General features: G+C 43.1%; 1 long non-coding RNA gene across 1 annotated transcript; it reads right to left on the reverse strand.

The window, feature by feature from the left end:
- Window positions 1-3,433: 3,433 nt before the first annotated feature.
- On the reverse strand, window positions 3,434-6,967 carry LOC147362030 (uncharacterized). Its single transcript, XR_015138453.1, has 3 exons — window positions 6,380-6,967; window positions 5,732-5,939; window positions 3,434-4,010 (listed from the first exon to the last, which is right to left on the reverse strand). It is a non-coding gene; the product is annotated as an uncharacterized LOC147362030 (long non-coding RNA).
- Window positions 6,968-11,753: the final 4,786 nt, after the last annotated feature.

Here is an 11,753-nt window from a genome sequence, read left to right on the forward strand (position 1 = left end):
GGCATTGCCTTTCTTTGGGATTGGAATGAAAACTGAGCTTTTCCAGTCCTGTGGCCACTGCTGAGTTTTCCAAATTTGCTGGCATATTGAGTGCAGCACTTTCACAGCATTGTCTTTCAGGATTTGAAATAGCTCAACTGGAATTCCATCACCTCCACTAGCTTTGTTCATAGTGATGCTTTCTAAGGCCCACTTGACTTCACATTCCAGGATGTCTGGCTCTAGGTCAGTGATCACACCATTGTAATTATCTGGATTGTGAAGATTTTTTTTGTACAGTTCTTCTGTGTATTCTTGCCACCTCTTCTTAATATCTTCTGCTTCTATTAGGTCCCTATCATTTCTGTCCTTTATCGAGCCCATCTTTGCATGAAATGTTCCCTTGGTATCTCTGATTTTCTTGAAGAGATCTCTAGTTTTTCCCATTCTGTTGTTTTCCTCTACTTCTTTGCATTAATCGCTGAGGAAGGCTTTCTTATCTCTCCTTGCTATTCTTTGGAACTCTGCATTCAAATGGGTATATCTTTCCTTTTTTCCTTTGCTTTTCACTTCCCTTCTTTTCACAGCTATTTGTAAGGCCTCCTCAGGCAGCCATTTTGCTTTTTTTCATTTCTTTTTCTTGGGGATGGTCTTGATCCCTGTCTCCTGTACAATGTCACGAACCTCCATCCATAGTTCATCAGGCACTCTGTCTATCAGATCTAGTCCCTTAAATCTATTTCTCACTTTCACTGTATAGTCATAATGGCTACATTAAGGTTTGTTAAAGGAAAAATTCAGGAGGAAATATAAGAATATAACTGCTCTAAAGTTGCAAGTTACCCCATAATGCATTTGCTATTTAAGAAGCAAAAACTAACAAAATTACAAGGCAAAGTGGACACATCCACCACCATTGTGGGGAATTTGTAACTCACTCCTGTCAGATTGTTCGAAATGAAAACCGGTAAGGTTAGAGTGGATTTGAGCACCACAGCTAAAACGTTTGATCAAATTTAACTTCTCTCGGTATAAAGAACTCACATTTGGAAAGATCTTGGCTGTCATTTCTTTACGAGACGAAGTCGGTCTAGACAAAAACAGTTTCGATGGATTGAAAAGGGCTGAACTGGTGGTTGAAGTGATAGGATTTGCTACTTAACTGAAGATAGGGCTGGAAAAGGGGGAAAGGGGGTGGGAAGTGATGAAAGCTCAGGTGGAAAGTGATGCTATGAATGGTGAGCTGGAAAGGAGAGAGGCGACAGTCTGAGCAGAGGGGAGGGTGGTGAGTTCCATGGGATCTCCTGAGTTTAAAGTGCATTTCCAGTAGGAAAGTGACCTTCAGCTTTCTGTTCGTGTTTCCTTTGAGTAAATATTCTGGAGCATCTTCTTCCCCATATGTACGGGTTCAATAATAACATTGCTATTGATCCAGTGTTTTATAAATATTTGTTCGTGGAAATGCTACTTGATCAATCAGGTAATATTTAGGGGACTGATGGTTGAGGCAGCTAATTTTAGTATGCACTATTTACTATCAATTCGTTAGAGCACTTCAGTAGATAATAGTCTTTCCTTTCAAGCAGGCTACAGAAGTTCCTATCGCTTCCTTAAAGGTGATCTATATCTTGGATCAGACATAATAATAGCCACTGGAGGGCTTATAAATTCTTCCACATATGTTCTCTATGGTGACTTTCACAGACACACCAGCAGGTAGATAGGGTAGGATTTATTACTGTACTCATTTTGCAGATGCAGAAACTGAAAATCAAGTAACATGATTGTATCCTCCTGTTGGTTTTACAATTCAGGGTCCAGAACCTAGCAATATCAAGAACCACTGTTCAAGGGAAGAGGATAGTAACAGAAAAAAATGTTCCAAAAAATTATTAGATTTCTCTTTCACATTTCCACTCTTCCTCTGTATTTCTCCATTTTTCTCTGTAGAGACCATGAGGTCAGTTAAGAAGTAACTTATGACTTGGTGAAATAGCATTAGAAGGGAAAATTTTTCTATGTTTTTTTCTTCTCATTCAGGAGCAAATACATTGCCACCAAGTTTTTCTATGGTGTACCAAAGGGAAAATGCCTTCAATATGCCTAATATTTTTTTTTTTGTTAAAGTATAACTGACTTCGAATATTATGTTAGTTTCAGGTGTACAGCATAGTGATTTGGTATTTTACAGATTATACTCTATTAACAGGTATTACAACATAATGGCTATAATTCCCTGTGCTGTACAATGTATCCTTGTTGACGATCTATTTTATACATAAGTTTGTACCTATTAGTCTCATAGCCCTAGTTAGCACCTCCCCTCCCCCTCCCTTTTGGTCACCACCAGTACTCTTGCCTGGAAAATCCCATGGACGGAGGAGCCTGGTGGGCTGCAGTCCGTGGGGTCGCACAGAGTCGAACACGACTGAGTGACTTCACTTTCACTTTTCACTTTCATGCATTGGAGAAGGAAATGGCAACCCACTCCAGTGTTCTTGCCTGGAGAATCCCAGGGACGGGGGAGCCTGGTGGGCTGCCATCTATGGGGTCACACAGAGTCGGACACGACTGAAGTGACTTAGCAGTAGTAGTAGTAGTAGTTTGTTTTCTATGTCTGTGAGTTTGTCTCTGTTTTGCATGTAGGATCATTTGTATTACCTTTTTAGATTTCACATATAAGTGATATCATACAGTGTTTGTCTTTCTCTGTTTGGCTTATTTCACATATATCCTATACGGTTTTTGAAATCTCTAGAGTGAAATACAGATTGTACAAATTCAGCTGTCCAAAGGATAAAAGCAATGATAAAGTTCCTTACATTTCTTCATTTCTTTATATTTTCCAGAGTTCCTTACCTCAGTAGATAACTAATGAGCATCTACTGTGTAGCACAGGTGAGACTGTGGGACATATGTTGTGTGCTGAGTGGCTCCAGGCACGTACGACCCTGTGCCATGACTGTAACTCGCCAGGCTCCTCTGCCCATGGGATTCTCCAGGCAAGAATACTGGAGTGGGTTGCCATTTCCTTCTGCAGGGATCTTCCTGACTCAGGGATTGAACCCGCATCTCTTATGTCTCCTACATTTGAAAAAGGGTTCTTTACCACTAGCACCACCTGGGAAGCCGAGGTCACATATTAAGTTAACTTTAAAAAATGCATTTCAGTATATGTTGCTGCTGCTGCTGCTAAGTCCAGTATACGTTAGGTACAGACAAATACTGTTTGATTCCACTTTTATGAGTTCCCTAGAATAGTCAAATTCAGAGAGTCAGAAAGTACAGTGGTAGATGCCAGAGGCAGGGGGCGGGGGTGGGGAGGGAGAACAGGGAATCAGTGTTTATCAGGAGCAGAGTTTCAGTTTAGAAAGGTGAAAACTTTGGGAGATGGGCAACGGTGAGAACTGCACATCAGTGAATGTACTTAGTGCCACTAAACTGCACAGTTAAATATGGTTAAAATAGCATGCTTTATATTATAGGACTTTTACCACCATTAAAAAAACAAACGAAAAAGTCATTTGCCTCCATTGGAATGAACACAGGCGGGAGGCTAAGAACTCTTGCAAGTAGCTTCCTGCCCCTTTCTGCTTGTAGGCCTTAATATTTTCTCTTCTCTCTGTTTGAAACATTCTCTTCTCTTACTCCACTTGCCAAATGCGTTCTCATCCTCAGGACTGATCTCAATGATCTCTCCTTAAACTTTAATAAGTTCCTGTTATTAAAGGTATAACTTTAATGAAAGAACAAACTCAGACCTTCCATCATACATCCTGGGTATCACTGTCAGACCCATCTTCATTTTTAGGACTTTGGGTCGGGTTTCCTTACAGAAATCTTATTTTTATGTTGTAGTATTTTATGTAAGTGGCTGAACAGAACAAAGTCCCTCAGAACCTATGTTATCTTCCTTTACCTTCTGTGAACAATTCCATTTTTCTGTTCTTTGCCTTCTCTCATCTTCATTAAAGATGCAAATAGTTTATAAAAGAATTCCAAATTTGTATTGTGGGAAAAGTTGAGTCAATCTGAATTAAAAAAAAATTATTTATTGTTAATTGAAGGATAATTTTGCTTTACAATTTTGTGTTGCTTTCTGCCATACACCGCATGGGTCAGCCACAGGTATATATATGTCCCCTCCCTCCTGAACCTCCCTCCCACCTCCCACCCTATCCCAGCCCTCCAGGTTGTCATAGAGCACCTGGCTGAGTTAACCTGAATTTAATGATGAAGAATTCCTGAGAGCCAGCATTCTGAGTTTTTCTACAGTGATCCAATTTATATCTCTTTGAAAGAAGGAAGACAAAAAGTCTCTTTTTTTGCATGTGTACACAATCACTATGCATGTCTAGGCCTTATACATAATACCAGTACCACAAAGGCCGTTTCCGATTAAATTCCATTGACATGATTCTGACTTTCACAAGTCCCCATGGAAATGATCTGTACATTGTATTGGGTTGACCAAAAAGGTCATTAGAATTTTTTGTGGCATCGTACAGCAAACCTAAATGAACTTTTGGCCCACCCAATACCTTCTCGAATGATTTGACTGTAGCCCTTTCACTGTGATGTCACAGGAGGAATCTGAGATGCTGTGACTGACGCTTCCTTTTCCCTTCCACTGCTCTCAATGTGTGTCAGATCGTCCAACCCGTAACCGGACGGCTGCAGCTTCCTGAGGTGACCGAGTCCCTAAGGGAAGTGGGGTCAGGTCGGTCATGGTCACTGGACACCCGCAGGGAGATTAGTTAAGGTCAAGCAAGCTGAGGTCACAACAGGTCTTGCTGGGAAGAGAGTTACGTGAGCTCTCCTTGGAATGAGACTGGCAATCTGACCTGGCATTAGGCAACATTCTGTACCGAAGACTTGACAAGCAGGTGGGAGAAAACCTCAGTAGGACTGAGTACAGCCTGAAGAATACTCAGAAAGATGAGTGGCTTTGATAGGGAGCCTCTGTAGACTGAGGCCTTTTATCCGGGGCAATTCAGATCTATTTTAGTTAGTCTTACCCCAGCTGGAGTCTTACTAGTCTTAAAGGGTCCTTACCAGCTAAGCAGAATCCAGTTCCCTTAAAAGGAGAGGCTTCTCTTTGTGAGTGCTGTGTGCTAAGTCGCTCAGTCATGTCCGACTCTTTGTGACCCCATGGACTGTAGCCTGCCAAGCTCTGCCTATGGGGATTCTCCAGGCAAGGATACTGGAGTGGGTTGCCATGCCCTCCTCCAGGGGCTCTGCCCAACCCAGGGATTGAATCTGAATCTCTTTAGTCTCGAGCATTGGTAGGTGGGTTCTTTTTACCACTAGTGCCACCTGGAAAGCTGTTCAGCAAGTGAATATGAGGAGGAGCTCAGAGCTGGACGTGGGAGGCTCCCAGGGGTGCTTGTTCTAGGGGGTAGGATGGGATTAGCCCTGGGGAATGGAGAGAAGGGGAGATGGAGGAGGAAAGCTCTTCATTTCTCCTCTGCTTGGCTTTCTCCCTCTGAGACTGAGTCACCACGTGGAGCTAAAGGCAGAGGTTTGGCTGAAGGCATGTGAGTAATTCATATTTTCCAGTTTTCCTCAACCCACTGTGTCCCTCCAAATCTCTTCTGCACTTGTGAGATAAGCCTTCCTGGAAGGCGGTTTCATGATCTCAAAAGCCACTAACAACTTCTCCTTTCTGTGTTAAACTTCTACTCCCCAAGGCTGATATTCGAGAGCCTTTGCTGCCTGGGCCCCCACGGCCCTAATGATCCTCCACACGGACCTTCAACCGGGGGAGCGGGTGTGCTCAGCCCCTGCAGTTCTCTGTGGCAGGTCCTGTCTTTGGGCTTCGTTTGTTCTGCTGTCATCCACTTAGAACACCTTCCTTCCCTCTTTCCACTTCTTTTTCTCACTTCCATTCTTCCTTTTTAAAATTTATAAGTAGATTTTTAATTTGTCATTATACGTATCTCTCACCTTTGCAGAATACCCTAAGGATGGAGAATAAGATTATTACATTTTACAGCCTATCTCATTCTACAAATCTCATGTTGTTATATTACAAGCATTTTTAGTCTCATCATGACTTTTTAAACTTGTTTTTCATTGGAGGGTCATAGCTTTACAGTGTTGTGTTGGTTTCTACCATACATCAACATGAATCAGTTCAGTTCAGTTCAGTCGTGTCCGACTCTTTGCCACCCCATGAATTGCAGCACGCCAGGCCTCCCTGTCCATTACCAACTCCTGGAGTTCACCCAGACTCATAAGTGTACATAAATTTGCTTCCTCTAGAATATCTACCCCCTCATCCCACAGGTTGTCACAGATCACCGGGCTGAGCTCCCTGTGTTCTTCAGCAACTTCCCACTAGCCCTAACCCTCCCCCCACTCCTACACAAAATCCTAAAGACGAGGGTTCACGTCCTACCTTTTCCTTTCAGCCTTCACACCGCACTCCTGAGCTCTCTCAGATCAGGTGGGCTCTTGGCTTTCTTTCCACCCTGCCTAACTGAGTTTGGTGATTTATGGCAAGAGAGAAGGAGCAGAAAGAAAGCAAAACGGCAAGGATGAAGTGGCGAGAGCTATACTTTCTGGAAATAAGCTAACTTCCCTTTGTGCCTTCCACCTTGCCCTCTTGGATCTCAACGTGGCGCTTGTTGAAGACCCAGTGGGGATATTTTTGCATCACTGACTCTGAACAGACTCCAGGGGCTCATGTGGCAGGACATTCTCAGGACAGGCTTGGTGTCCAGAGTCTAGGATGTTCTCAGTGATTTGCAGATATCAGTTTTCACTCTAAACACACATTCACTCCTTATGTAATCCGGGCTCAAAAGGTGTTTTCAGGACACTTAACTCTCAGTGAGATGACGCATATGAGCACAGGATAACTCAGAGAGAAGTCCAAACAGTCGGTGCTCTAACCTGACATTGCCAGCTTGAGGAAGGCCCAAGAAAACAGAGGATCTTGGGAGGTGTGGGCCATGAGAGTGGGTTGGCTTGGTGGCAGAAAGTCCTTGAGAAAACACAGGATATAATTTAGATCCCCTGGCCTGTTTGCAATACACCCTCTGTATATGCACACCTCATGTGTAAATAATGAGACTCAACTAACTTTCCAAAATCTTTAAGACCGACGGACTTTGGTCTAGTGAGGTCAGAACTTCAAAATGGGTCCCAGGGCCTTGTCTAAATGCTTGCCTAAATGCAGCCAATGTTCTGTGGCTAATATCTTCCCACAGAGCTGCATCAAATGGAAATAGAGCTGTGTATTTTCTTCGCATCTTAGGCCACGATACCTTGTGTGTTTAACTCAAAACCTTTAAGCTATAATGGAGTGTCCTTAATGGATCATTTGGCATATGTGGTGGATGCTTACATGAAACAAACTTCTAAAAAATTTAAACAAAACCTTTTAGAAGTCCCCTCTAGGGAGCACAGTTATATTGAAAGGTAATATAATTTGTGACATCAGAAGTCTTTTGTTAGTCTCTTTTAGAAGGCATTCTTCTTTTTATTTTCCTGACTTCACTTTCTTACTTTTTTTTTTTCCAAAAGAGACTTTATTATTTTATTAAATGGAGCATCTTTGGTTGCATTTGTTTTTTTCCAGAAATCACATAAAAAGCTCCGTCATGGTTTCCATCCAGGCCCAGTTACATATAAATGATCTTTTTCCCAGATTTTCTCACTCATAATTTTTACAGGTAAAGTTTTATTTAGGGACGTATGATGGTGTCGTGGGGCTTCCCAGATGGCTCAGTGGTAAAGAATCTACCTGCCATTGCAGGAGACACAGGAGATGTGAGTTTGATCCGTGGGTCTGGTAGATCCCTGGAGGAGGGCATGGCAACTGACTCCAGTATTCTTTCCTGGGGAATCCCGTGGACAGAGGAGCCTGGCGGGCCACAGTCCATGGGGTCACAGTCAGACTGAGGATGATCGTAAGGTACGAGACACTTTGGCTGAGACATTTAAATTAATTTGCATTTTAAAGAAATGTTTTAAATCTCTAAATTGTAAACACTGGAAAGAGATTTTTATTCTAAAATGGTTAACTGCAATAATTAATCTTTAATAGATGCTGATCCTGACACACTGTTCATGAGGATGACTGAATTTCAAAGTTGGCATTTTTGGGGGTCACATACGTGTATATACGGAGAAGGCAATGGCACCCCACTCCAGTACTCTTGCCTGGAAAATCCCACGGACTGAGGAGCCTGGAAGGCTGCAGTCCATGGGGTCGCTGAGGGTCAGACATGACTGAGCGACTTCACTTTCACTTTTCACTTTCATGCATTGGAGAAGGAAATGGCAACCCACTCCAGTGTTCTTGCCTGGAGAATCCCAGGGACGCGGGAGCCTGGTGGGCTGCCGTCTATGGGGTCGCACAGAGTCGGACACGCCTGAAGTGACTTAGCAGCAGCAGTACATGTATATATGCCTTCCTTTTATTATGATGAAATTAGCTTATTGTCTTTTTCTTTGTTTTGAGGGGAGGACAGTAGTTTGCAGTATCAATCTATAAGAATTTAGTGAACTAACTGCCCCTCATCTTTGTTTGTCTGGATGAGGCTTGTTGACTCTCACGCCACACAGGTGTGTGCTGTGGCTGTGCTTAGTCGCTCAGCCGTGTCCGACCCTTTGTGACCCCATGGACTGTAGCCCACCAGGCTCCTCCGTCCATGGGATTCTCTGGGCGAGAATACTGGAGTGGGTTGCCATGCCCTCCTCCAGGGCCTCTTCCCAACCCAGGGATGGAACCCAGGCCTCCTGCACTGCAGGCAGATTCTTTACCGTCTGAGCCACCAGGGAAGTAAGTTGAAGACTAAGTGCCACCCAGAGGTTTCTGTAAAAAGTTTTAATGCTCCATTTAGGAGATCGTAGCTGCAATTACAAGGTACACTGTGGTTCATTTTTCATTTGCTCGTATATATACACAGCAATTCATTTTATATATAATCTGGCCACATAACTCAGTAACATGACACAGCTACCCTCAAATATCTGGGCTATGTGAATTAAAAAATGTTCTTAATAACCTTGTATTTCTTCCTGAAGAACCTATAAAAAGGAATGATTGCTTTTCAGAGAAGAAAAGAATAATCAGAGAGCCCTGAAGGAAAAAGCTTGTCTCTGGGCTCTGCTTGGGACTCTTTCATCTGCTGCATTTTTTCTCACCTGTCTCCTAACACAAACCAAAAGACTCAAATTCAATTTCTGTTGGGGAGTTTAGTACATACCATCTTTAAGACAGACTTCATAATTTCTTTCATAAGGCTCAGTTCAACAGTTGCATGGCATCACTAAATCAATGGACATGAGTTTGAGCAAACTCAGATTGTGAAGGACAGGGAAACCTGGGGTGTGGCAGTTCATGGGGTCACAAAGAGTCTGATATGACTTCATGACTGAGCAACAACAGTTCAACTAAAGCATGGGGCAAGACTGGAATTCTTCCTTGAGCAAGTTATTGGGTTAAGGTTCTAGACTCAAGAGACCTCTGTGATGGTTTAAGTATCTTTTTGTATTAATAAAAAAATGGCTCTATTCAAGCCTGAAATCCAGAGCAAGTACTCTTGGTTAAAAACAAACAACAACAACAAAAAACCCCTGATGTTTTAATTGCTGCAAGCACCATTTTATTTACCAAGCACTTAAGTAATGCTTACTTTTTACCTGATGCCTGCAAGATGCCTTACAAATAATGAACTCATAATCCCTCATAATAACGCTAAGATATAGAGATAAATACCATGACTATGCCCATTTTACAGATGAGTAAGTAATACGCCTATAGTCACAAAGCTGGAAAGGGGCAGAGTCAGGCAATCTGCTCTGGAAACTGGACCACACTGTCTGCTGACCTGACAGCATTCTGCTCCCCCAAGGCCATCCTTCTGGGCCCTAATCGGTCACGTGCCCTGGCTGGTGTCTCTAAGCCAGTCCCAGAGGATGGTTATCGAGAATCACCGGCTTCCCCAGGGGAAGGTGACATCACAGCGGACTTTCCCTTTCACCGTACACTCCGGCCACAGTGAACATCTCACTGTTCTTGAACTTAGGGGGCTTCCTCAGACCCCAGTGCCTTTAGCACTGCTCACTCCTCTCGTGTGTGTGTGTGTGTGTGTTAGTTGTTCAGTCATATTCAACTGTTTGCAACACGATGGACTGTAGCCCACCAGGCTCCTGTCCATGGGATTTCCCAGGCAAGAATAATGAATGGTTGCCATTTCCCTCTCCAGGGGATCTTTCCAACTCAGGGATGGAACCCAGGTCTCCCATACTGCAGGCAGAGTCTTTACCATCTGAACCACCAGAGAAGCCCCATACCTCTTTTATGGGATGACTTTTCCCTCTCTTATGGGATGGCTTATTCATAAGACATCCTCGGAATCACTTTTCAAGATGGAGCTCACTTGGCTCCTCCTCTGACCTTTTCCACCTTCTGGTGGATGTTGGCACAGGTGCTGTGCCAACTTCCCATTCCATTGTGGGTGGAATGGGAAACACCAGTCCCCCAACACCAGCACTTCCCATTCCATCGTGGCCCTCTTGGGTCTGCTTTCAGCTTGCTTTGAGTTATTTTAGACTGAATCTAGGTTTGGGAACTGGCCCAATAGGCCCTGGAGTCTGATAATTCTCGGTGGTAGGTGTGGAGCCCCTAACGAAACCCTAGAGAATTTTTAGAAAGCAAGCCACCCACCTTACAAATACCTGTGAAAAGAAGAGAGGCGAAAAGCAAATGAGAAAAGGAAAGATATACCCATTTGAATGCAGAGTTCCAAAGAATAGCAAGGAGAGATAAGAAAGCCTTCCTTAGTGATTAGTGCAAAGAAATAGAGGAAAACAATAGAATGGGGAAGATCTCTTCAAGAAAATTAGGGATACCAAGGAAACTTGTCATGCAAAGAAGGGCATAATAAGGGACAGAAATGGTATGGACCTAACAGAAGTAGAAAATACTAAGAAGAGGTGGCAAGAATACACAGAAGAACTGTACAAAAAAGATCTTCATGACCCAGATAATCACGATAGTGTGATCACTCACCTAGAGCCAGACATCCTGGAATGTGAAGTCAAGTGGGCCTTAGGAACTATCACTATGAACAAAGCTAGTGGAAGTAATGGAATTCCAATTGAGCTATCTCAAATCCTAAAAGATGATGCTGTGAAAGTGCTGCACTCAATATGCCAGCAAATTTGGAAAACTCAGTAGTGGCCACAGGACTGGAAAAGGTCAGTTTTCATTCCAATCCCAAAGAAAGGCAACGCCAAAGAATGCTCAAACTACTGCACAATTCCACTCATCTCACATGCTAGTAAAGTAATGCTCAAAATTCTCCAAGCCAGGCTTCAACAATGCATGAACCATGAACTTCCACATGTTCAAGCTGGATTTAGAAAAGGCAGAAACCAGAGATCAAATTGCCAACATCCGCTGGAGCATAGAAAAAGCAAGAGAGTTCCAGGAAAACATCTACTTCTGTTTTATTGACTAAGCCAAAACCTTTGACTGTGTGGATCACAATAAACTATGGAAAATTCTGAAAGAGATGGGAATACCAGATCACCTGATCTGCCTCTTGAGAAATCTGTATGCAGGTCAGGAAGCAACAGTTAGAACTGGACATGGAACAACAGACTGGTTCCAAATAGAAAAAGGAGTATGTCAAGGCTGTATATTGTCACCCTGCTTATTTAACTTCTATGCAGAGTACATCATGAGAAACGCTGGGCTGGATGAAGCACAAGCTGGAATCAAGATTGCCAGGAGAAATATCAATAACCTCAGATAT

This window comes from Bos grunniens, chromosome 12 (assembly GCF_055505025.1).
Source record: "Bos grunniens cultivar Pamir isolate PY7600 chromosome 12, Bosgru_T2T1.0, whole genome shotgun sequence".
Lineage (NCBI taxonomy): Eukaryota > Metazoa > Chordata > Mammalia > Artiodactyla > Bovidae > Bos > Bos grunniens.